Here is a 27259-nt window from a genome sequence, read left to right on the forward strand (position 1 = left end):
GAAGAATGAATTTTGGAATATTTCACACTTTGAACTGTACTTGGACCAAAATGGAGAGATAAAAGCAGATCTGGGCATTTTCAGCAGATTGGTTCTCCCCAAGGGGAATGTCAAGAAAGAGGATCTGGCGGATTTTGTAAGACAGAGACTTTCTATCAACCAAGGTGCTCTTTCACGGCTAAAGTTGCTCAATAAGGTGGGAGAAATGTTGCTGTCTTTTCTCTGTTTCCCAAAGCCTGAGGTCCCATTTCAAGTGGGGGAAGCCAAGAGTCTCCAGGGTGGTTGGCCTTCCATGTCAGTTGGTGTTCTCTAATGGAATTCTTCAACAGACAGGACTTAAATGGAGCATCTTTGCCATGTTTTATGGAAATCTTTCCAGATTTTATTGGTCAGAGGTTTCTTCTTCATCAGAGTTTTATTCTATATTAAAAAACCTGAATGAAATAAAAGTTTTCTAAACCTTTTACTGTAAGCTTTATTCGCACTTTTAATACGAATATACAGTATCTCATACTTAAATTTTTTCTGCAATTCCATCCAATCAGACTTTATTAAACAGAAAAGTACTTTATTATAATGTTGAATTCCAAAAACGAAGGGGAGGAATTAAATGAAGAATCTGCCAGTTGTTATACCTCCTGTATCTGTTTAGAAGTAGTCAGAGATTTTATGTTTACCTCAGTGAAGACCAGAGGCTAATAGTCTCCATCCATTTTTATCTCTGTTTGCCATGGATGGAGAGTCCTAACGTATTTCCTAACACATTCTCTTTTTTCTGCTCAGTCCCTGCCTGAGTCCAAATGTGTGGAAAGTTGTCATCCTGGATTTGTCAAGAGGGCTCGAGAAGGAGAGCCAGTTTGCTGCTACGACTGCGTTCCTTGTCCGGAGGGGACCTTCTCCACTCAGGAAGGTGGGTGACCCTGAGGGAAATGGGAGGCTTGGTGGAACTGGATCCATCCAGAACATTTTCGTGAAAGCGCAAGTAGAAAGGCAGATTGGAGCAAACCTGTTTTATTTGTAACCTGCACAATTTCTTATCTAAAAGGAAGTAAATAAAAAAGAATTTGAAGGACGGCTGGGAAGAGACGGGAGGAGGGGGTGGAAGACTGGTCAATCTTTACTAACAGCAGAGGAAATATCTCTTCTGCTTTTTAGTTTGGAGAAGTGCTGCTAAGTTTCCCTTTCTAGGACCATCTGAGATCTTTGAAACTTGATGAATTCTTTCAGGTCCACCTTCTGAAAAACCTTGCAATTCACTGTATATTGGCTTCCCCTTGAGGATCACTGAGAAGGTCCATCATGTGGTGTTATGGATAGTTTTCGGGGGAACTCCTTACATAAATATTCTGCCCGTCATATCGATCCATCGATCAACGAAAAATAGAGCTGGAAGGGACCTTGGAGGTCTTCTAGTCCAGCCCCCTGCTCAAATAGGAGAACCTATGCCAGTGATGGTGAAACTTTTTGGCACCGAGCGCCCAAAGCAGAACCTGCAGATACACATGCTGGAGCATTGGAAACTCCAGACTACCTGGCCAGCGTGAACATGCCTTTTTTGGCCATTTTTGGGGCATTTTCTGGCTGTTTCTGGCTGTTTTTCAGGTCATTTTTGGTCTGAAAAACAGCGTGAAAACTGTCTTTCTTTTGGCTGTTTTCTGAGCCATTTCCAGGCTCCTTTCAGGCTGTTTCTCAGTGCTCCACTGCCTGCACTGGAAATCAGAAGATCAGCTGGCAATGGCACAGATTCCCAGAGTGAGGGCTCTGCGTGCCACCTCTGACACCCGTGCCGTAGTTTGCCATCATGGATCTATATCATTTCAGACAAGTGACTGTCCAATATCTTCTTAAAAACTTCCAATATTGAAGGACACAAAACCTCTGAGTCCAGCTGTTCCACTGGTTAATTGTTCTCACTGTTAGGAAGTTTCTCCTTAATTGCATATTGCTTCCAGATGTTATAGGATTCACTAGGCATCCTCCAAGTCCCTTTAACTGCCATGGGGCAGGACTCAGGATGTTTGGCTAAAAGATTATACGATTCATTATTAACCTCTAATAATGTAGGTTCATATGAAGATTCTACACACTACACAGAAAATAATTAATATTGTATGAGTCCCCTCAACTTCATATACCTAGCTACATTTTTAAAAATACCCTTTTTATCTCTTTTGAATGAAATAGTTCAGAAATACTTATTGGAAAATGTTCCTGGAATTAGGTGTTGTCCAAAAAAATATTTATTGTAATGTAAAAAATCTATAAAAGAAATATTGCTTTTTATCTTTTAGATACTAAAAATTGCACCAAGTGTCCAGATGATAAATATCCTAATGAGCGCAGAGTCCAATGTATCCCCAAAGTTATAACCTTCCTATCTTATGAAGACTTTCTGGGCATCATCCTGGTCTCTTTTGCCCTACTGTTGTTCTTAATCACAGACCTTGTATTAATCATCTTCATAAAATACCGAGAAACCCCCATTGTCAAAGCCAACAACCGGGACCTCTCCTACATCCTCCTGGTCTCCCTCCTGCTTTGCTTCTTGTCTTCTTCTCTCTTCATTGGTCAACCAAGGAAAGCCACCTGCCTTCTCAGACAGACAGTTTTCAGCATCATCTTCTCAGTTGCCGTTTCTTCTCTCTTGGCCAAAACCATCACAGTGGTGCTGGCTTTTCTGGCCACAAAGCCAGGAAACCAAATGAACAGATGGTTGGGGAAGAGCTTGGCCAACTCCATCATCCTTTCTTCTTCTGCTGTCCAAGTTGTCATCTGCTCCATCTGGCTGGGACTTTCTCCCCCCTTCCCTGAGTCTGATCTCCACTCCCAGCATGGAGAGATCATCCTGCAATGCAATGAAGGGTCTGTTGTCATGTTCTACGTCACCCTCAGCTACATGGGCTTCCTGGCTGCCATCTGCTTCATGGTGGCTTTCCTGGCCAGGAATCTGCCTGGGGCCTTCAACGAAGCCAAGCTGATCACCTTCAGCATGCTGGTCTTCTGCAGTGTCTGGGTGACTTTTGTGCCCACCTACCTGAGCACCAAAGGGAAATACATGGTGGCAGTTCAGGTCTTCTCCATCCTGGCCTCCAGTGCTGGTCTGCTAGGTTGCATCTTCATCCCCAAGTGCTACATTATCCTACTGAGGTCAGACCTGAACACAAAGGAGCATCTCACAGCCAGAACAAATGTAAAAACATGATATATATAACACCATTGTGAGAGTGGGAAAATTGTTAATGTGATGTTCATTTGATTTCCATTTAAATAGTATGCAGGAGTCAAATAAAACCATATCTATATGTTTCAAAATGGGAAGTTATTGAATGATGAGTATTCTTGCAGCTCCATCCCCTTTCAATAAATCTTGTTAAAGAAATCTGTGTAAAATTCAGAGGAATTCAGCTGTTCAGCAACACCTACTGAATGTGAAAGCTTATAGAAAATAATGTGGGCACTTCTTCTTCTTGACAGCAGCTAAAAGTGTTTGTGAGAGAGAATGAGTAGGAAAAGAGGTCAGGACGAAGCTGTTGGGACCAAGTACCAGCCTGGTTGCCTGATCCTCTCCGTGAGAATGCCAGAATGATGTGAAATGCCCTGTTTGATCGGTTCTCAGCTTGGAAGGGAAATCTTCATCCTATATAATTCTGTCTTTCTTTGGGATTTGAGTTTGAGATTATTATTTTTTTGTTTCTGTACTTTGCACCAAAATAAAAAAAATAAAGTAAATTATAAAAAATAAAATTTGTAATGAAATTTCCACTGTGTTTTATTTCTTTCAAGCAGAAAAATAAAATCACAGTTTTCAGGCCTTTTAATTTTCCACTCTACAATTTCTGCCTAAAGCATTTTCTCTGCTCCTCTTCCAAGCTCTTCTTGTCTGTGAAGGGCTGGAGAAGATGTCCAGAGAAAATGTCCAGAGACTCTTCCCAGGAGGAGTTGAAGGGATCCCGTCTAAAGGCAGGAGGAAGAGGATTAGACATCAAGTGGACTTTGGCCAAACTGGAAAACAGACTGGAAAACACACAAACCTTTAAATATCTACCACACTTTACATCCACAAAGTAACATCGACAAGTTGTACCTGCCAAGAAAAATAGGAGGCTGGGGTGACAATTTGCTTTGCGTTTCCCACACTCTCCTTCCTGGGTTGCCCCCAACCTCAGGCTGGGTAGCTAGGCGAAGAGGTGCCAATCAACAGTTGAGAAAAGAGGGGGGAGGAAAAGGCCCCCTGCAACTCCTGCCAGTGCTGGTCTCCCTGCCGCTTTCCGAGGAAGAGAACTGGAGCGGGAGATTTTAAAATATCGGAAAGCCAAGGGAGAATCACAAGGTTATTATTGCCGCACGATGCCTTTTCATCTCAGCTGCGGGTGGAATGAGGACTTTGCAAGGGGAAAAAGATTTTATTTATTTATTTATTCATTCATCATTTGTCCAATACACAATACATATGGAGGAGGATAGACATGAAGTAATGTATATAAAGATAATATGTAAAAATAGAGGAAAAGATATATGAAAGGAAGAAAATATATATGATATATGAGAGAAAGGAAAGACAATTGGACAGGGGACGAAAGGCAGGCTAGTGCACTTATGTACGCCCCTTACTGACCTCTTAGGAACCTGGAGATGTCAATCGTGGAGAGTCTAAGAGAGAAATGTTGGGGGTTAGGGGTTGACACTATTGAGTCCAGTAATGAGTTCCACGCTTCGACAACTCGATTGTTAAAGTCATATTTTTTACAGTCAAGTTTGGAGCAGTTAATATTAAGTTTGAATCTGTTGCGTGCTCTTGTGTTGTTGCAGTTGAAGCTGAAGTAGTCATTGACCGGTAGGATGTTGCAGCATATGACCTTGTGGGCAATACTTAGATCGTGTTTTAGGCGCCGTAGTTCTAAGCTTTCTAGACCCAAGATTGTTAATCTATTTTCGTAGGGTATGGCAGCCCAGACCTCTTTGGCACGGCTCTCCTTTTTCCCCCTGCTGCTGCTGCTGCTGCTGCTGCTGCTGCGTGCTCCTCACTTTTTTCCTCTTTCCTCCTTCCTGGCCTCAGACTGATTAGCCTCCAAAGGAAACTGAGCATGCCTGTCTGCCTTTTGCCTGTTCTGCTTTTCTGGCTCTCCAGCCTGATGGAAAGGCTCCGAGGAGGGAGGGGCAAGGGATTCCCAGCTTCATTGACCCCTGTCCTTGCAGCGGGGATGGCTGGGTTGGGCTGCTGCCCAGATGTGGGGAATGCAATAGGGTAGCAAAAATAGAGCTACACCCCAGAGCACCTATTTTGCACTGAAAGTTGAAATAAAATGCAGGGCATCCTGCACAAGCCACGCCCACAGTGTGGTAGTAAAACTTTTGGTAGCCCTTCACTGGCTGGGAGGAACCGCTATGCAGCATCCCAAGGAAGGGGGTCCCTGCAGATGGGAGGCTATGGGGTATGGGAGGGTCCCCTGAGCCCCAGGATGGAATCCGGTCTTTAGGGGGTCTTCCCAGCATTGGCCAAGCAAAGTCCTTTCCTTGTTTCCATTGTAACATTGTTATTATTGTTGTTATGAGCCGCCCCAAGTCTTCGGAGAGGGGCAGCATAGAAATCTAATAAATTATTATTATTATTATTATTATTATTATTATTATTATTATTATTATTATTATTATTACAATCCAGGCTGTCCCTGCTGGATCTCGGAGTAAAAGAATCTCATGGAATCAGCCAGGGATCCCTCCTGAGAGGGAGGAGGAGGGGCCAAGGTTCACCTGTTCCCCACTGAAGATCAGGGCTGCCTGGAGCCCTTCCCATCCAATAGGCCTGTGGGGCGGGGGGGGGGGAGGAGAAAGGCTGGCTCCAACTCCAGCCTCCAAGAAATCTCCTGGACCATAAAACCCATCACTCCCTGTTCAGGCCAGCCTCCTCCCCGGAAGAATCCCCAAATGGGGGGAAGGGGCAGTCAGGCTCTTTTAGGGCCTTCGGGACTCCACCGCCAAGAGTCTCTGCCAAAGGGGGGGGACCCAGAAAGGCCCCTTGTTGACCCTCCCCCCTGCCGCCCCCAGTAAAAAGCCCCCAGCAGTACCTGCACGCCAAGTCTCCCCAGCACTTCAGCACAGGGAAAAAGGAATTGCCTGTATCCCCCCCCCCCGGCTGGCCGCTCCCTGTGTATTCACTCCCATCTCCTCAGGACTGAGAGAAGCTTCCGAGCCTCGCGCGCCGAACGGCAGTTTCAGAGGACCAACGGAACATAGCTCCTGGATGGGAGGGGCAGTAATTGCACGTGGGAGGACCTTTTGCAAGAAGGGCAGGAAGGGCAGGAAGCCGGAACTCCTTTCCCCTCTAGGACTTCACAACTCTCTGGCCTTAACCCTTGCTCTGCGGCTCCATCAGACATAGATGATGCAGACTCTGTCCGTGAACTCCCCGGTGTCAATTGGCGTTGGGCCTTTCTCGGGAGCCGAAATGAACCCCTTGGTGACCCGTCAGATCTCAGCCCCGCTTGGACTGCAGTGCCAAAGAGGCAAAGGCGTGTCTCTCTCTTGCCTCCGGCTCGCAAGGGGGGCTGCCTTCAGGTGAAGCCACATAGGACTCTGCCCAGAAACCGATAACGGTCGAGCATGGAGAATTCCCATTGATGCTGTCCCTCGTTCTGGCCCCTCCCACCTCCAACGGCTTCTCCGCGACTCCCCCCCCCCCCCCCATGTAGAACCTCGGATTCTTCGTCTGGGGCTGGAAGCATCTGGCTGCACACACACGAACACACTTACAAACACATGTTTCATTTCTGCCCTTCTATCTTCTTTCCTTTCCTTTTCCTTTCTTTTTCCTTTCCCTTTCTTTTCTTGTCCTCTTTATTCCACCCTTTTTCTCCCCCCGCCCTTTTCTCACTTCTCGTTTCTTTACTGCCTTTATTTTCTATTTTATGTTTTGATAATAAAAATAGTAAAAAAAAGAGCCTTTTTTTAGGAGCGCTTCTTGTTCCACAGCTGGAATATGCAAATTTCCCTGGGGAACATCTGTGAAATGATATGAAATGTGTGTGTGTGTGTGTGTGTGTGTGTGTGTGTTTGTGGTCTGGCGGGGTTCCTTCCTGGGGCTCCCGAAGAGCCTCCAAACGTTCCTGGCACCGTGGGAAAGAAGCCCCAAAGGAAATAAATTCCTGCACTGACTGCGATTGTGGCTCGGGGGAGATAGGAACCCCCACCCTCCTTGCAAGATCCCCCTCCCTCCCTCCCTCCCACGGCTGCCTGTCATCTGGTGGGACCCCCTTCCCGGGGAGGCTCTTCCCGGCCCCTCCCTCCCTGCCAGACCCCCCTGCAGCCTCTTGACTGGGGGGCGGAGGGGGTGTCTCGATGCAAAGGGTGGGGGAAGGGGACGGACGCCGGGGAAGCCTTTCCTCGCCTCCCCTCCTCAGACCCGCATGCTCAACTCCCTTTTGAGGCTAAAGAGTTGCCAAGGCAACAGCCCCTGTGGAGGGAGCCCCCTGGTGATCGGCCATGGCAACTCCACTTGCAAGCCAGAGGAAAGAGAGACGCGCGTTTGCCTCTTTTGTGACGCAATTCAAGCGGGGCTGAGATCTGACGGGTGGAGGGAGTGGATGACGGGTCACCAGCGGGTTCATTTCGGCTCCAGAGAAAGGCCCGACGCCAACTGACACCGGGCAGTTCACGGACAGTCCGCACCATCTATGTCTGATGGAGCCGCAGCGCAAGGGTTAAGGCCAGAGAGTTGTGAAATCCTAGAGTGGAAAGGAGTTCCGGCTTCCAGCCTTCCTTGCAAACGGTCCTCCCACGTGGAATTTCTCCACTCCTCCAATCCAGGAGCTACTATGGGAAACGTTTTCTCGCGCACATTCCGTTGGTCCTCTGAAGCTTCTCTCACTCCTGGGGGGGGGCATGGGAATGAATACACGGGTGGGACAGACAATCCCTTTTCCCTGCGCTGAGTCAGTGAAGTAGGGAAGCCCTTGCCCCTCCCCCCTTGACCGGTGGCTCTTTTGGAAGAGATGGAAAAGATGCGGCCGCTCAGCCCCAGAGACAGGCTGCATGTGGGGTAGGGGAGCGTTTGCCTGGAACTTCGGAATAGGGAAGGCACAGAAAATCAGAGGGACCAGTGGGAATTCCCCTTTCTTTAGCGTCATCGGTCTCCGGGCAGAGTCTCTCTGGACTTCAACCGAGGGAGGAGAGTTCAGGGGCAGAGAAGCGAAGGGAGGGGGGATATTTTCAGTCTTGGGGAGCGCAGCTCAAGCGGGTCATAGAAATATAGAAACATAGAAGTCTGACGGCAGAAAAAGACCTCATGGTCCATCTAGTCTGCCCTTATACTATTTTCTGTATTTTATCTTAGGATGGATATATGTTTATCCCAGGCATGTTTAAATTCAGTTACTGTGGATTTATCTACCACGTCTGCTGGAAGTTTGTTCCAAGGATCTACTACTCTTTCAGTAAAATAATATTTTCTCATGTTGCTTTTGATCTTTCCCCCAACTAACTTCAGATTGTGTCCCCTTGTTCTTGTGTTCACTTTCCTATTAAAAACACTTCCCTCCTGGACCTTATTTAACCCTTTAATATATTTAAATGTTTCGATCATGTCCCCCCTTTTCCTTCTGTCCTCCAGACTATACAGATTGAGTTCATGAAGTCTTTCCTGATACGTTTTATGCTTAAGACCTTCCACCATTCTTGTAGCCCATCTTTGGACCCGTTCAATTTTGTCAATATCTTTTTGTAGGTGAGGTCTCCAGAACTGAACACAGTATTCCAAATGTGGTCTCACCAGCATTCTATATAGCGGGATCATAATCTCCCTCTTCCTGCTTGTTATACCTCTAGCTATGCAGCCAAGCATCCTACTTGCTTTCCCTACCGCCTGACTGCACTGTTCACCCATTTTGAGACTGTCAGAAATCATTACCCCTAAATCCTTTTCTTTTGAAGTATTTGCTAACACAGAACTGCCAATACAATACTCAGACTGAGGATTCCTTTTCCCCAAGTGCATTATTTTACATTTGGAAACATTAAACTGCAGTTTCCATTGCTTTGACCATTTATCTAGTAAAGCTAAATCATTTACCATATTACAGACCCCTCCAGGAATATCAACCCTGGACACTTTAGAGTCATCGGCAAATAGGCAAACCTTCCCTACCAAACCTTCCCCTATGTCACTCACAAACATATTAAAAAGAATAGGACCCAGGACAGACCCTTGTGGCACACCGCTTGTAACCTGACTCTGCTCAGAATACTCGCCATTAACAATAACTCTCTGATGTCTATGCTTCAACCAGCTGCAAATCCATTGAACTATCCAGGGATTAAGTCCAATCTTCACTAATTTATCTAACAGCTCTTTATGTGGAACCGTATCAAAGGCTTTGCTGAAGTCCAGGTAGGCAATATCCACGGCACCACCTTCATCCAACACCTTTGTGAAATAGTCAAAGAAATCAATGAGACAGGAAGGGTCATGGCAGGCCTGGAGGGGTGCTGGACTCCCTTCTGCCTTCGCCCCCCCATCCATCCATCATGCAGTGGGGCTGCAGTGGGTGATTGAAGGAGTGACAGCCCCACAGCCAGGGGGGACTTGGGGGTCTCAGAGGCTGACTGAGGAGTCCCCGACAGTGGTGGGATTCAAAGAACTGAACAACCGCTTCTGTGCCCTAATGGGGATTATATAAAAAGCCAATATGAAGTCTTATTTCAGGTGAATTTCTTTCTTTATAGCAGGTGGGGGCCACAGAGGGAGGCTGCATATAATTCAGGTGCCCAGATTGCTTCTATTTCTGTACATTTGACTCAGCACAGACAGTAGACACCTTGTGATCTGTGTTAAGGTTATAGAGAAGAGCAGATTTAAGTGTATCACAATGAGGATGGTGTGTATTTTATATAGTTGGTCCTGAGAACATCAACCAGGCAGGGCAACTGTGTAATGTTGAAAAATGAATAAAAGTAGTAAAGCCAGTGAGAGACTCATTATCATCTGAAGCATTAAAAAAAACACCCTGTAATTCACTTAGTAATGGCCGGATGAGAAACATTCTAGCTGGCAGAACCCAACTTTCCTTCCCAATAGAAATGGAGCTTTTGTGCAGCACAAGATCCAAAGAGTCTTTCAGAGGAATCTCAAATGGGCCTTGAACTAACACACTCGATGCTCTTTTTAACGAGCGGAAAGCTAACATTGAACAGGAGCTTGTCAAGGGGGAGAGAAGGCCCCAGGGAGGCTTCCATCCACAGAGACCTCTGGAAAAGCCAGAAGCACCTTGGAAGGAAGGAATTGGGGGGGGGGGAGACGGAAAATCAGTTTGAGATACTAACAGGAGCTGCCAGATCCCTCCTCCTCCATTGATTCTGTCAACCACAAGGGAGGGAGGGAGGGAAGGAAGGAAGGAAGGAAGGAAGGAAGGAAGAAAGAAAGAAAGAGGAAGGGAGGAAGAAAGAAAGAAAGAGGGAGGGAGGAAAAAATAGCAAAATTGGATTTTTATATGCACAACTACACACCAATACATGAAATTCCATGTAATATTATTTAAGAGTTTCAAGTAAAAAAGCCCAATGAGTCTAATTTCTCTCTGTTCTTCATAATTGACAGGAACACAATAGAAAAATCTCCAACTAATTGCCCAAAAGGAAGAGCTCTGCAAAAATTTGGAACAAAGACTGAGAACTTTTAGATAGCAACCCCGCCTTTTCTTCCAGAATTTGATATTAAATTCTCAAGTTACCCCACCCACCCCCACACATATATTCTATACTATCATAGTTCGACATGAGTTTTTATTGATTAGCTCTTGAGCCATAGCAAAGTGTAAAGTTCCAGAAACAAATAATTATTGAAATTTGATAAAACAATTTAAAATTGAATTTATAATAATATAATTTAAAATGAAATTGGAATACAATATAGTTTAAAATGAAGTTGGAGTAAAATGTAGATTTTCAAGAATTCCAAGCAATTTAATTCTAAAATTAAATTGAACAAAATACAATAATTTAAGATATAGATAAGAGATGATAAAATTATAATTTGATCTTTACATAAATAAATAGAGAACTGGTGCGGCCATCCACTGAGAGCCCACCAAAGTTCCTTGGAAACCCTGGAAAGTGATCTTGTTCATCTTTGGGGTCTGTGTATGGTTTGGCCTCTGTGTTCAGCGTGTTGCATCACCAGAACCACCATCTGAAGATGAGGAGGTGGCCTCCATCACTGTGGAACCACCATACAGCAATCCATCAATTCCCACATCACCATAATTGATGAAAGACAATGTCAGACATTCAGATATTAGAATATTAAAATGCTTGGAAATCTGCAAATTAGCCATAGAAATTCATGATAAAGAGGAAACAGAATTTTATAAAATGTGGAATAATTGGTATAATTGGCTGGAACAAAGACACAAAGTTAAATAGTAACAATAAAGGAAATAAGGTGGAAGATGAATAGATGTAGACAAGACGTTATGAGATAGAGATCATTGTAATGGGTTGGATTTTAACGAATTATGTGAATATAGATAAGTTAATGAACAAGTGTTATAGATACACAGAAGATATACTGATATGCAACATTGCTAAATGAATATTAATTTTTACTGTTTAGGTCTTGTTGTGTTCTGTAATTTTATGTGGTGTCTTTTGAAAGTTGGTTTTATACATATGTATATGTTTTTAAAACTGTTCAATTAAAATTATTTTTTAATTTTAAAAAAGTGTGTGGAATGAAAAGAAAAAGCGAGGAGTGAAACACCTTGGAAAGATCTTGGGTTAAATGACTTGGGGAGGGAGAGAGAAGGAGAGAGAGAGGAAGAGGAAGGGAAGAGAAAATACAGGGAAGGGAGGAGTAGTGGGATTTAGATGGTCCTCCCTGGTTCAGGAGGTTGGGAGTTCGATCCTAGGTAGAGGCAGATGTAGGATCTGCTGCTTAGACAGAGATTTGGACTAAATGACCTGCAAGGTCCCTTCAAACTTTGTTGTTGTGTTCATCTGAACCGGCTGAATTGCCTGGCCCTGGCCCCTCCTCCTGGCCCCGCCCTGCCTCACCCCTCCCCTCCTGAGGGTCCCCCCCACCAGAAAACGACGTGTCTCAAGATCCCGTGGATCCCTTTGGCTGAGGCAGTGGGATTCCCCGCCGATTTCCTGTCTGCGCCAAGGAATCGTGGAAACGCTGCTGTGTCCAGAATGGGGCTTCCTCAAAATTAGGAATTGGGAGCAACCAGAAAGGACCAATGAGAATTCTTCCTTCTGCCGCGTTATCGGTCTCCGGGCAGACTCTCCCTTGACCCCTAGAGACGAGAGTTCCGCCCAGAGAAGAAGCCCCAGTTGGTTCTTCAAGCCACGATCCCCCCTCCCTCCCACCTCCCACTTTCCCCGTTTCTTTCTCGCCTCCTTCAGGTGAAGACTCTGTCCAGAAACCAATGACGCTCGAGCAGGGAGAATTCTCATTGGTGTTGTGCCTCGTGCTGGCCCCTCCCACCTCCAACGGCCGAGATAAACGCTTATCCGTGACACCCCCACGCACACACACAACGCAGAACCGCGGATTCTTCTTCAGGGGCTGGAAGCATCTGGGTGGACGAACACTCCCGCGCGCTCACACACACACACACAAAGAGAGATAGAGGTTTCATTTCACAGATGTCCCCCCCCCCGGGTTAATTTGCATATTCCAACCGTGGAACAAAATTCGCTCCTAAAACAAAAGTCTTGAGGGGCTTCAGCTCAAGGGGGGGGGGGTGTTCATGGCAACCTTGGAGGGGAAGGTGGACTTCCTCCTGCCCTACCCCCCATCCATCCATCATGCAGGGGGCCTGCAGTGGTGACTGAAGGGAAGACTCAGCCCCACGGCCAGGGGGGAGTTGGGGGTCTCAGAGGGCTGACTGAGGAGTCCCCGGCAGTGGTGGGAGTCAAAGAATTGAAGAGACGGTTCTGTATCCTAATGAGGATTTTAACTATAAAAAACACCCCCTCCCTCCCTCCCTCCCTCCCTCCCTCCCTCCCACGGCTGCCTGCCATCTGGTGGGACCCCCCTTCCTGGGGATGCTCCTCCAGGCCCTTCCCTCCCTATTTTGAAACAGACAAATAAATAAATAACAATCAAAAATGATTTTAAAAAAACTAACAATCAATCAAACAAACAACAACAAAAGAAATTATAATATCAGCAAACATTCAGTATTTCTGCATTGCTACATCAGATATTTCATTAAATCCTATAATAATATACATATTAATTAATTGTGGTAATATTCATATGGTTTCATACAATCACAAAATCCCTATTCAAATCATTCATCAATCACAGGTGATTTAATGCTCCAGATGATAATGAGTCTCTTATTACTTTTATTCATTTTTCAACACTACATAGTTGCCCTGCCTGGTTGATGCTCTCGGGACCAACTATATAAAATAAACACCATCTTCATTCTTTTACTCTTAAATCTGTTCTTCTGTATAATCCACTTCTCTCTGTCCCTGAACTCGACTTCCCCGGATGAAGACCTTTGACACTGAAGAAAAAAGGATTCTCATTGGTCCTTCTGATTTTCCGACCCCTCCCTATTCCGAACTTCCGGGCAAACGCTCCCCCCTTCCAATGCAGTCCCTGGGTTTCTGGGGCTGAGCGGCCGCATCCTCTCCCTCCCTCCCGAAAAGCCGCCGGGGCTTCGGGGGTTCCTCGAACAACGGACCTCGCTGGTTGTAGGCGGCCTTTCTCGGCCCTTCCGGCGTTTCTCCGGCCGGGCGTCGCCTGGAGCCCCATTCTGGGCTGGGCAGCCTCTCCGCCACCCCGTCGCTTTGCCCAGAGGGGGAACCAGCGGGGAATCCCACTGCCAGAGCCAAAGGGATCCCGGAGATCTTGAGACTTGGCTTTTCAGCCCTTCCTTTCCTCTCCCTTTCTATCCTTCCTCCATCTATCTTCCTTTCCCTTTATTTTCCCTTTTGTTTCCTTTCCTTTCTCTTTCTTTTTCTGTCCTTCTTCTATCTTCCTTTCATTTCAATTTCTTTTTCCTTTCCTATTCATTCATTCATTGTGTTTATATGCTGCTCACTCCAAAAGGGACTCTGAGCAGCTAACAATGAATGGTTATAAACACAAGTAAAAACAGTAAAAAAAAATCACTAAAATCACAGATATAATTTAAAAAAACCATAAATACTAACAATCGATCTTAATTCCAGGCCTTCTTCTAGCTTCTTTTCTTTCCCTTTCTTTTGTTTTCCCTTTCCAGCCCCAGAGGAAGAATGGGCCAGCACGAGGCACAGCACCAATGGGAATTCTCCCTGCTCGAGCGTCATCGGTTTCTGGGCGGAGTCCTTTGTGGCTTCACCTGAAGGATATGAGAGAGAGAAGCGGGAAAAGGGGGAGGGGGGGAGGGAGGGGGGATCTTGGCTTCTTCTCTGGGCGGAACTCTCTCCTCCAGTGGGTGAAGTCCAGGGAGTGAAGTCCAGGGAGAGTCTGCCCGGAGACCGATAACGCTGCAGAAGGGAGAATTCCCATTGGTCCTCCTTTCTGGATGCTCCCAATTCCTAATTTTGAGGAAGCCCCATTCTGGACTCAGCAGCGTTTCCACGATTCCTTGGCGCAGAGAGGGAACCGGCGGGGAATCCCACTGCCTGATCCAAAGAGACCTACGGGATCTTGAGACAGGTCCTTTTCTGGTGGAAGGGGGGCCTCAGGAGGGGAGGGATGAGGCAGGACGGGGTCATGCAAGGGAGCCCAGAAGGAGTGGACAGGACAAGGCAATTAATCCGGTTCAGATGAACACAACAACAGAGCAGGAAGGGACCTTGCAGGTCATCTACTCCAAACCTCTGTCCAAGCAAGAGACCCTACATCTGCCTCTAGCTAGGATCGAACTCCCAACCTCCTGAACCAAGGAGGACCATCTAAATCCCACCACACCACCCTTTCCTGTATTTTCTCTCCCCCCCCCTTTTCCTCCTTACTCTCTCTCTCTCTCTCCTTCTCTCTCCCTCCCCAAGTCATTTAGCCCAAGATCTTTCCAAGGTCTTTCACTCCTCGCTTTTTCTTTTCATTCCACAGACTTTTTCAAAATAAAAACTAATTTTAATTGAACAGTTTTAAAAACATATAAATACATATGTATAAAGCCAACTTTCAAAAGACACCACATAACATTACATAACAGAACAGAGTAAAAAATAATATTTATTTAGCAATGTTGCATATCAGTATATCTTCTGTGTATCTATAACACTTATAACACTCATTAACTTGTCTATATTCACATAATTCATTAAAATCTAACACATTACAATTATCTCTAGCTCATAACGTCTGGTCTACATCTATTCATCTTCCACCTTACTAACTATTTAACTTTGTGTCTTTGTTCCAACCAATTATACCAATTATTCTACTTTTATAAAATTCTGTTTCCTCTTTATCATGAATTTCTATGGCTAATTTGCAGATTTCCAAGCATTTTAATATTCTAATATCTGAATGTCTGACATCATTCATCAGTTATGGTGATGTGGGAATTGATGGATTGCTGTACGGGGGTTCAACAGTGATGGAGGCCACCTCCTCATCTTCAGATGATGGTCCTGGTGATGTAACATCCTGAACGCAGGGGACAAACCATACACAGACCCCAAAGATGAACAAGGTCACTTTCAAGGGTCTCCAAAGAACTTTGGTGGGCTCTCAGTGGATGGCTGCACCAGTTCTCTATTTATTTATGTAAACATCAAATTATAATTTTATCATATCTTATCTATATCTTAAATTATTATATTTTGTTCAATTTAATTTTAGAATTGCATTTTATTCCAACTTCATTTTAAATCGTATTGTATTCCAATTTCATTTTAAATTATATTATATTAAATTCAATTTTAAATTGTTTTATCAAATTTTAATAATTGTTTGTTTTTGAAACTTTGCACTTTGATATAGCTCAAGAGCTAATCAATAAAAACTCATGTTATGTTGAACTATGACAGTATAGAATATTTGTTTGGGGTTGGGTGGGGAAACTGTCGAGAATTTAATATCAAATTCTGGGAGAAAAGGCAGAGTTGCTATCTAAAAGTTCTCAGTCTTTGTTCCAAATTTTTGCAGAGCTCTTCCTTTTGTGCAATTAGTTGGAGATTTTTCTGTTGTGTTCCTGTCAATTACGAAGAACAGAGAGAAATTGGACTCATTGGGCTTTTTTACTTGAAACTCTTAAATAATATTACATGGAATTTCATGTACTTGTGTGTAGTTGTGCATATAAAAATCCAATTTTGCTATTTTTGCTATGACAATCAGAAGGTGTCTGGCTGGCCAGCTGACATTCTTTCTTTCTTTCTTTCTTTCTTTCTTTCTTTCTTTCTTTTCTTTCTTTACTCCTTCCTTCCTTCTTTCTTTCTTTCTTTCTTTCTTTCATTCCTTCTTTCTTTCTTTCCTTCCTTCCTACTTCCTTCCTTCCTTCCTTCTTTCTTTCTAATTGTATTTATATGCTGCTCACTCCAAATAGGACTCAGAGCAGCTAACAATAATCATAAATACAACAATAAAAATAGAGCAATAAAATCAGTGATGCAATAAAAACAAAAATACCCTACAAATCCATTCCTACTTGCAGTCAATCATAATTCCAGGCCTGCCGGAAAAGCCAGGATTTAAGGGCTTTCTGGAAGACATTCTACTTTCCCACATCCACCTTACAACCAACCACACACAGGGATGAGGAACAAACTGACTTCATGGTGATTTGCAGATTGTGCTGTGTGTACACACTTCTGCCCTCAAACCTCCTAAACTTTACATGCAACAAATGTAAATTAATCCAACTAATTGAGGGGAAAAATAGAAAACCTAGAGAAAAACCTAAAAACTCTGAAACACAAACATCAAAATGAGAAAGTCCAACAAACTCCTAGTAGACCCAACACCTCAGACGAGCAAAACAGAATCAACCCCACAGAGCAGTGATGGCGAAACCTTTTTTTCCTTGGGTAACAAAAAAGCATTGCTTGTTTGCGCGAGTGCCCACACCCATAATTCAATGCCTGGGGAGGGCAAAAAGAACTTACCTCCTCCCCCTCTGGAGACCCTCTGGAGGCTGGAAACGGCCTGTTTCCCAACTTCTGGAAGCAAAAAAAACCCCTCCCAGAGCTTCTATGTGAGCCAAAAATCAGCTGGCCCACACACACATGCATGTTGGAGCTGAGCGAGGGCAACAGCGGATGTGCCAGTAGATATGGCTCCACCTGCCACCTGTGGCCCCCGTGCCATAGGTTCCCCATCTCTGCCCCAGAGGATGAAAACGAATGGACACATGTCACACCAAGAAGGAAAAACAAACCAAATACAAAACCACTACCAAGTCCAACCAGCCCCCTCCCAATCTCACTGCCTACAAACAACAAATACCTGGGACTCCTCACAAGAGAACCCACAGATAATTGACAAAGAACTACCAGAAAGAAAGCACAATAAAACTGTGCCACCAGACGCTATGGCAACAAAGAAAAAGACTCCCCACAGCAGTGGTTCTCAACCTTTCTAATGCCGCGACCCCTTAATACAGTTCCTCATGTGGTGGAGACCCCCAACCATAAGTCTAGTGCCTATTTTCGCAAGAGCTTGAAGCTGATTGGCAGGAAGGTCAGAGGGACTGTAAATGCCTGATTGGTTGGATTGTAAAAATATGTTCCAAGGCACCAGAAAATAATAATAATAATAATAATAATAATAATAATAATAATAATAATAATAATAGTAATAATAGTAATAATAATAATAATAATAATAATAATAATAATAATAAATTAGATTTGTATGCCGCCCCTCTCCGAAGACTCTGAAGAAGCTTTAGTTCCTAACACCAGGGGAAATTTGTCTTTTTCCATGGTCTCAGGCGACCCCTGTGAAATGGTCATTTGACCCCCAAAGGAGTCCCGACCCCTAGGTTGAGAACCACTGCCCCACACCAACCCAATCAAAAGGAAAAGGAGAAAGCTGCTGATGGGTGACTCAATTCTCAGGGGAACTGAACCTGCCATCTGAAGACCCGGACAACCAAACCAGGAGCCGGGATGGCGCAGCAGGTAGAGTGCTGTACTGCAGACCACTGAACCTGACTGTAGATCTGTAGGTCAGTGGTTCAAATCTCACCACCGGCTCAAGGTTGACTCAGCCTTCCATCCTTCCAAGGTGGGTCAAATGAGGACCTGTTTGTTGGGGGCAATATGCTGGCTCTGTTAAAAAGTGCTATTGCTAACATGTTGTAAGCTGCCGAGTCTAAAGACAAGAGCGGCATAAAAATCGAATAAATAAAATAAATAAAATAAACCAGAGAGGTGTGCTGCCTCTCTGGAGCTAAAATCTCTGACGTAACGCAAAACCTTACCAAAATAATAAAGCCCACTGACTACTGCCCCCTACTGGTCATCCATGGTGGAACAAATGACACAGGGAAGGACTTGAATGCAATAATGAAAGACTACGACCACTTGGTTGAATTAAAGAACAAGTTTTCTCCATATTAGCAAAATTGTCAATGTTTTACCCCATTATGTTCATGTTGAGATTCGTCATAAAAGGCCTGAAATACAAGCAATACTTTCCATGGAGAAGACATTCTACCAACTCAAAAAAATTTCCCTGGTTGTTGGGGCCTCTATTGACATCTTCACTTTCACATAGAAATAAAGTCTGCCGTGTCCACTCAGATTGAAGTTGGCAATAGCAGCATTTTCTGTATCTGAAATGTGGAATAAAAAGGACACTAGCAAGTATAGACCAAATGGACTAGCAGATATTGTGGCTAAAGTTTATCCCATGATCCTCTTAGTCAAACTTGAGAAAAATGCATTCCTTGCTGAAGAACCAGAAGGTTTTAAGTAGAGTTAAAAGCTAAAATAATAAAGCCCATTGACTACTGCCCCCTACTGGTGATCCATGGTGGAACAAATGACACAGGAAAGGACTTGAATGCAATAATGAAAGACTACAACCACTTGGGAACACAGTCACAAAAGAGAGGTGCACGGGTGGTTTTTCCTTTCATTCTACCCACAAGAGGATGACAACCTGGCCAGAGAACACAAAACCCCACAAATAAATCATGGGCTAAAGGATTGGTCTTTCTTCAAATAAAGATGTTCAAAAGGCCTTGTAAGAATGGGCCTAAAAATAACAACAACAAATGTGTCTTTGCCAGCTTTAGGTGTCCTACTCACTGCCTGAGGAGGCCAGTTAGGATTTAAAGGCCAGAGCTCAGACTGCCCCCTACAGGCAGCGAGAGGAACAGCTGAAGCAGGGAAAGGCCCAGGGGAGGAAGGTCCCTGAGTGCTGACAGTGGAATAGTGGGGGTTGAAGTCCACTAATCTTCAGGTTGCTAAGCTAGCCAGTTTTTTTCTAACTTCTCTCTGATTTTTGTGCATGTCTTTGTGTGTGTGTATGTGAGAGACACAGAGAGAAATGTTTCTTTTAAAACTCTGCAAAGTTTTTAAAAAGTTAACTAAAGTTGCATCAGCCCTTTTGTGTGTGTGTACGTGAGAGACAGAAAGTTTTTTTTAACTCTGCAAAGTTCTGATAACTAGTGTTTCACTAAAGTTGCATCAGCCCTTTTGTGTGTGTGTATGTGTATGTGAGAGACAGAAAGTTTTTTTTAACTCTGCAAAGTTCTGGTAACTAGTGTTTCACTAAAGTTGCATCAGCCCTTTTGTGTGTGTGTATGTGTATGTGAGAGACAGAAAGTTTTTTTTAACTCTGCAAAGTTCTGGTAAGTAGTGTTTCACTAAAGTTGCATCAGCGCTTTTGTGTGGTGCCTTTGAGGTTTAACTTTCAAAATAAAGTTAAATATATGTTGGCTTTAACTCAGAAGGCAGCTATTTCAGATCTGTGAGATGCTCTGGTATTAACTGGCCCCTGGGATTTTGTCTCCATGCCCACAAATGTCAGAGTTATTTGTTTCTTTAGCCACAGTTGCCGTGTATTCCCTCTGGGGTCATTTTGCAGAATGGAGCTCCCAAATCTCTCGATTCGAGATGACCCATTTAATTCCATCTCTTCCCCTGCCATTATGCGCCATAGGGGGATTATTTCCCTTTCATTTCTCTCCAGAGAATCTCCCAAAGTTGAATCATCCAGGGATCTCTCCTGAGAGGGAGAATTATTACGATCAACGTTTCAGCTCTGCTCTTGGGCTGAATCCTCCAGGGGAGACTTTGGGCAGAGAAATAGGGAGTTTGGAGACAGGCAGAGTCTCTTGCATGTACGTCTCTCTCCTTTCCAGGTGAAGCTGTGTTTCAATCAGGAAAGCAACTGCATCATGTCCCACCTTTTGAAAATCCTTTGAATTCTTCTTTAGGAACAGGAAGGAGATTGATTGAGTCACCCCATGGATGATGGCCCTCCTGCTTCTGGTTGTGGTGCTGCTTGTGTCCCATCCAGTCTCTGGGAAGATAAGAAGGAAATGCTGGATGAGTTTGGAGCACCAGGATGGAAAACAACCACTGAGCTTTTACAGCCCAGGAGACCATTTTATTGCTATAGTCTTCACTGCATTTGACACATTGCATCCAAAGTTGCTTTTCAACGTGGCTCCTTCTCTTCAGTTTGTGTTGCATGATCCGTAAGTCATTCAGGGTGATGGAGTTTCACTCCCTCTGTTCTAACATTCTCCTTCTTTTATCTTTTTTCCTCATTTATTCCTATATTGTGAATATGTTTAATTTCCTGATCGATTTTGATTTCCACGGCTTCTCGTTTTTCTCTGATTTTGTGAAAGAGACTCAAAAAGGCGGTCTGAGAAGAAGCTGAAAGGGCTGCAGATTATTTTCCTTTCTCTGTTCAATCCTTAATTTATCATTTGAATAATGAATTTTATTTGAAGTGATTGGGGAATCAGTTGTGGTTGCCGTATCTCAGTCGATTTCCATATTTGTGTAACTGATCATTGCTTTTGGTTCACTAGGCATGTGGAAGATTATACACTGCTCAAAAAAATAAATAAAGGGAACACTTAAACAACAGAATATAACTCCAAGTCAATCAAACCTCTGTGAAATCAAACTATCCACTTAGGAAGCAACATTGATTGTCAGCACATTCAACTTTGTACAGAACAAAGTGTTCAATGAGGATATTTCAATCATTCAGATCTAGGATGGGTTCTTTGAGTATTCCCTTTATTTTTTTGAGTAGTATATATTAAAAGAAGTATTTGTTGTTGCTGTTGATTATAATAACATTTTTTTTTACAATAGGGATATTTATGGTTTTTTACTTGGCTTAAAATTAATTTTCAACTTTCAACTGATCAACAAGAATTCCCAGTTCATGCACAACCTCACACTTGGCTGCAATATCCATGAAAACTATGTGAGCACTTTCCACACTTCAGATGCCTTGATGGACATTCTCTCCACTGGAGAAGCCAATGTCCCCAACTATGGCTGTGGAAGGAAGGAGAACCTTCTGGCTCTTCTTGATATAGCTCGCAATGAAATCTCCATCCAGATGTCAACAATAGGAGGCACCTACAAAGTCCCACAGGTTTGTTTGTGCTTTTCTCCACCTGGTAAAAGTAAGTGGTGGGTGACCAACACATGCAATCATGTCTTCTTCATAGAATTCAAGAGCTGCTTTTCTCCATTAAAATGTCAGTGTTCTCCCCCATTATGTTCATGTTGAAATTAATCATAAAAGGCATGAGATGCAAACAATACCTACCCTGGAGAAGACATTCTACCAACTAGTTAATTGATCCAAAAATATATCTAGTTTTTGGGGCCCCTATTGGCATCTTCATTTTAGAAGACAACACCTGCCCTATCCACTCGGATTGAAGTTGGCAATAGTTGCATTTTATGTAACTAGTATATGGAATAAAAAAGACTCTAGCAATTATGGACCAAATGGACTAGCAGATATTGTGGCTAAAATTTATGCCATGATCCTGTTAATTAAACTTGAGAAAAATGCATTCCTTTCAGAAGAACCATAAGGTTTTAAGTAGAGTTAAAAGTGATGTAGATTTTATAAGAAACAATGCATAAGTTAATGATCATCTATTGGCTCAAATTGGCCGTGAAATATCTAATCTATATCAGTGAGGAAAAACAAGGTTTGCAGGCTTTCTAGATGTTACTGCAGCATTTGACTCAATGAACAGAGAAATGGGATGGAGAAAATGGATTGCCCTCCAAATGGAGCTCAGCCTGTTGGCCCTGATCCAAGTCCTTGTTGGAGAGGGAGGTTTGGGCTCAATGGGGCCACGAGAAGAAGGACGTATGATTACCAAGCAGGGAAAGGAAAGATACATAATTGAACCCTTGTTATTCAGTATAGATATGAATGACTTACTAGGACTAATACAGGATTAAAAAAACAGATTATAAATAAATGTTATTTCATTTACTAAATTATTGGACCAGTGAAAGGCAGTGCACATAGTATACAGCAATTGGATTTCAGGAAGGCTTTGACAAGGTCAGCCACAACCTATTTCTCAGTAAGCCAAAAAGTATGTGAGATAGGCAGCCTGATGCCCAGATGGAGTCAGCCGGTGGTCCTCAAGCGGCAGGAATAGCCAGCACCCCAGAAGATAAGGTGAAGATCCAGATGGATCTAGATAGACTTGAACCCTAACAAGATGAAATTCAATGTAGAGAAATGTAAGGTTTTACACTTAGGCTAGAGAAACCAAATGTTCACTTACAGATTAGGTGAAATCTGCCTCAATTGTAGCAACTGTGAGAGGGATCTTGGAGTCTTAGTGGACAATCAATTAAAAATGGACCAACAGTGTTTGGCACCAGCCAAAAAAGCCAAAAACATTTGCATCAACAGATGGATAAAATCATGTGAAGTATTAGTATCACTTTATAATGCCTTGGCAAGATCACACTTGGAATACTGCCTCCGATTTTGATCACAATATTGTTTTAAAAATGTAGAGACTAAGATGATTAAGGGTCTGGAGACTAAAACATATGAAGAACAGTTGCAGGAATTGAATATGTCTAGTTGAATGAAAAGGACTTTGAGTGACTGAGAGGAAAAGGTAAAGATGGTTTCTATTGTGTAAAGAAGGGAATCAAAGTGAAGCCATATTGTGATATCAAGTTGTCTTTTATACTCAAATGACCTTCCCTCTCTACCATTATATAACCATGCGTGTGAAGCAGTATTATGAACACATATTGTATTTTTAGCTCATTGTGTGAAAAACAGGATATGAAACTGGGGCTAGTCCCTACGTAAGGGGAAAAAATACATTAAGAACATATGTCATTGCTCACGTCATGACTTATGGGAGTGTTCGGTATACTGGGAGTCACATATGAATTGTCGATTTGGTATAAAAATGGAGATGTGAAGATGTCAATTGCCTTCTTCAGGGGTGATTCTCTGCCTGAGTTGGCCTCTCCTTGAGTAACGAGATAGTAAACGTCTGTTCCTGTTCACCTGGCTCCTGTGTCATTATTTTTCCTTTTCTCACAGTGACCTAATAACAGTGTGCAATATTTCAGGGGCTGCCCCAAAGAATGGGGGGGATGGGTTGACCTATTTTCCAAAAACTGGAAAACAAAACAAGAAACAGTGGATTGAAACTAATCACGGAGAGAAACAACGTAGAACTAAGGAGAAATTTCCTGACACTTAGAGCAATTAATCAGTGGAATAAATTGTCTCCAGAAGTTGTGCGTGCTCCAACACTGGAGATTTTTAAAATGAGACCAGACAGCTACTTGTCTGGAAGAGTATATGGTCCCCTGATTGAGGAGGAGGTTAGACTAGAAGACCTCCAAGGTCCCTTCCAATTCTTTTATTCTGTTTTACGTTCTGTTATAGTTACACATGTTGAGCATGCTAAATAGCTATTGGGACACACTAATTTCCACTAACAAAATGATAGTATCATACTTATACATTGGATTGTATACCCTGTGAACAAGACTTGGATTCTTTTGTCATAATAATTATCTGATAATTAATCAATCAAGTTCAAAAGTTATGGTCTTTGGGAAGTGACATGGTAGCCACAGTTGGTCAGCCAATAGAGTGTGTAACACCTTTCCTTACCTGGGGTTGTTTTCTCTGAGACTGAATCTGGTACCCTCATCATCAAAGGAGCTCAGTCAGAGAAAAGGCCTGAGTGACAGTGGTGCTTAAATGAAAACATCATAGCTCTCCAGCTTCCTTACCCTCAACTATCAAAGCATAAGAGGCCAAGGTTTTCCCCATGTTCTTCACCCCTCTGATGTTTGGGGCTTCAGAAAGGGAGATGGGACTTTTTTCCTCCACCAGTTGGACGAAGCTCTTTCTTCCGCCGCAGCTGATCGGCCGCTGCCTTCTCTCCCTTGCCCAAAGGCCCCTAGCTATTGGCCCCAGCTCTTTCGTCACAAATATCCACCTTCAGCCACAGCCTTTTGGCCACATGGGACACTTCGCCACCATCCAATCAGAACAGTTCTTACAAAATGCTACTTTGTGAAAGAAAGAATGGGACTTTCATACACACACACACCAGTTGAATGATAGAGATGGAAGGGACCTCAGTGGCCATCTAGTCTGACCACCTTTTCATTCAGGAGACTTACAGAATGATAGAGAGGGAAGGGACCTCAGGGGCCATCTATCTGACCCCCCTTCTCATTCAGGAGACTTACAGAATGATAGAGAGGGAAGGGACCTCAGTGGCCATCTAGTCAGACCTCCCTTCTCATTCAGGAGAATGGAGGGGACCTCAGAGGCCATCTAGTCTGACCCCCAGCTCAAGCAGGAGAATGAAACAGAATGATAGAGAGGGAGGAGACCTCAGAGACCATCTAGTCCAACCCCCTTCGCAAGCAGGAGAATTAGTCTTCCAGTCAAATTCATGGGCTCTTAAATTGGCTGGTGGAACTCCCTGCCTCACAATAAGCTAATCCTTTAAAAGCTAATTTAGGAACCCAAACAGAGCAGTCCTCTCAAAAGAGGGGTGGGAGAGAGAGCTAAGCAGCATTCTCTTAGCAAAGGACAGATGTAAAGTTACTGGTTATTGTCTGGGGCTCCTTTATGACGTGCTCCTCATGGTAATCTTTGGAATTTTTACAATGCATGGAGCACTTATGACTAAAGAAAGTGTTGAGAAAGACAAAAACTTGGAGGCCCCAGAGGTGGGGGTAGGGGGCCACCCCCGCCCTCCACCAATACACTTTTAACAAGAGTTGGAAGGGACATTGGTGGTCATCCATTCCCACCCCGTTCTTCCACCCATACACATTTGACAAATTCTGACCTGCTAAATTGGCCATGGGAACACACTGCTACATGGTCCTCTCTCAAACTCCCTTTGCATTTATCTCTCTCTATATATATATCCTTCTATAAGTCTCCGGAATGAGAAGGGAGGTCAGCCTAGATGGCCACTGAGATCCCTTCCCTCTGTATCATTCTGTAAGTCGCCTGAATGAGAAGGGGGGTCAGACTAGATGGCCACTGAAGTCCCCTGCACTCTCCTGCTTGAGCTGGCAGTCAGACTAGATGGCCACTGAGGTCCCTTCCCTCTCTATCATTCTGTAAGTCTCCTGAAGGAGAATGGGGGTCAGGCTAGATGGCCAGTGAGGTCCCTTCCCTCTCTATTATTCTGTAAGTCTCCTGAATGAGAAAGGGGATCAGACTACATGGCCACTGAGGTCCCTTCCCTCTCTATCATTCTGTAAGTCTCCTGAAAAAGAAGAGGGGTCAGACTAGTTGGCCACTGAGGTCCCTTCCCTCTCTATCATTCTGTAAGTCTCCTGAAAAAGAAGAGGGGTCAGACTAGTTGGCCACTGAGGTCCCTTCCCTCTCTATCATTCTATAAGTCTTCTGAATGAGAAGGGGGTCAGACTAGATGGCCTCTGAGGTCCCCTCCATTCTCCTGCTTGAGCTGTGAGTCAGACTAAATGGCCACTGAGGTCCCTTCCCTCTCTATCATTCTATAAGTCTTCTGAATGAGAAGGGAGTCAGGCTAGATGGCCAGTGAGGTCCCTTCCCTCTCTATCATTCTGTAAGTCTCCTGAATGAGAAGGAGGGTCAGACTAGATGGCCACTGAGGTCCCTTTCCTCTCTATCATTCTGTAAGTCTCCTGAATGAGAAGGGGGTCAGACTAGATGGCCACTGAGGTCCCTTCCCTCTCTATCATTCAACTGGTGTGTGTGTGTGTATGAAAGAGCAAACTCTCCCATTCTTTGCTTCCCAAAGTAGCATTTTGCAAGAACCGTTCTTATTGGATGGTGGCGAAGTGTCCCATGTGGCCAAAAGGCTGTGGCTGAAGGTGGATTTGTGTGACCAAAGGGCTGGGGCCAAGAGCTAGGGGCCTTTGGGCGAGGGAGAGAAGGCAGCGGCCGATCAGCTGCAGTGGAAGAAAAAGCTTCGTCCAACTGGCGGAGGCAAAAAGTCCTAAACCCCCAGAGAGAAATCTCTAGCAGAACCAACCCCATCACGACCTCTGAGGTCTTGGGGTGAGTAAAAGGAGTCCAGCTGCTGCCCTCACAGTTGTATTTGCAATTTATACAATTTCTGCTATGTCCAAATTCAGAAAATATGGATATCGGCATAAATTCTAATCTATGAAAACTGACAGACTCCAAAAACAGTCAAAAGTTCAATGAAAGAGAAATCTTGGATTATACAACTTACAAATCGTATTAGGAACTGAGGTCGCCCGGTTTCTTGTATAACTGGAGAAGAAGCTAAAAAAAGTCCTCCAGAAAAAATCTGGGATACAGAAACAGAAAGAGATGCACCAATCCTCAAAAATTATAATAGGCCCTTTATTGGAATATAATACTTCAGTCAGCATTTCAAAATGTTAATCTAATTGTGGTAAATTGTAAAGGTGGTACAGTAATATTATTCACAATGTGTATAATTTTTTAAATTTTATTCTTTTTCATTTTTTATTATACAATCTTGCTAATATTCTGTCTTTAATATTTCAAACAATGTCTAACTACAAATTGTTCCAATACATTCATGAGAAGCAGGTTGCATTTATTAAAATGTAATATTTTGGATTTGATCTGACCCCAAATATGACACAGCATTTTCATTGCTTTTTCAGATCAAACATGGAATTGCTTCAGAGGCTCTGAGTGATAAAAGCAAATTCCCCTTTTTCCACCAGACACAAGAGAAAGAAGGGATCCAGTACCCAGCCATTGTCCAACTGCTCCTCCATTTCAGATGGACCCTGATTGGTCTCTTTGCTTTAGACACAGAGAAGGGAGAGAACTTCATGAGGACTTTCCCTCCTGTGCTTGTCA

At 43.7% G+C, this 27259-nt stretch overlaps 1 long non-coding RNA gene across 1 annotated transcript in view; it reads left to right on the plus strand.

Annotated features, from left to right (window-relative positions):
• LOC139155139 (uncharacterized) overlaps nt 1–20373 on the plus strand; it is a 115786-nt gene extending 95413 nt beyond the window's left edge. The window contains exon 3 of the long non-coding RNA XR_011557035.1: nt 20334–20373. This is a non-coding gene — a long non-coding RNA (uncharacterized lncRNA). The remainder of the gene's footprint in view (nt 1–20333) is intronic.
• The last annotated feature ends 6886 nt before the right edge of the window (nt 20374–27259 follow it).

This window comes from Erythrolamprus reginae (genome assembly GCF_031021105.1).
Source record: "Erythrolamprus reginae isolate rEryReg1 chromosome 13 unlocalized genomic scaffold, rEryReg1.hap1 SUPER_13_unloc_11, whole genome shotgun sequence".
In the NCBI taxonomy this organism is placed as follows: domain Eukaryota; kingdom Metazoa; phylum Chordata; class Lepidosauria; order Squamata; family Dipsadidae; genus Erythrolamprus; species Erythrolamprus reginae.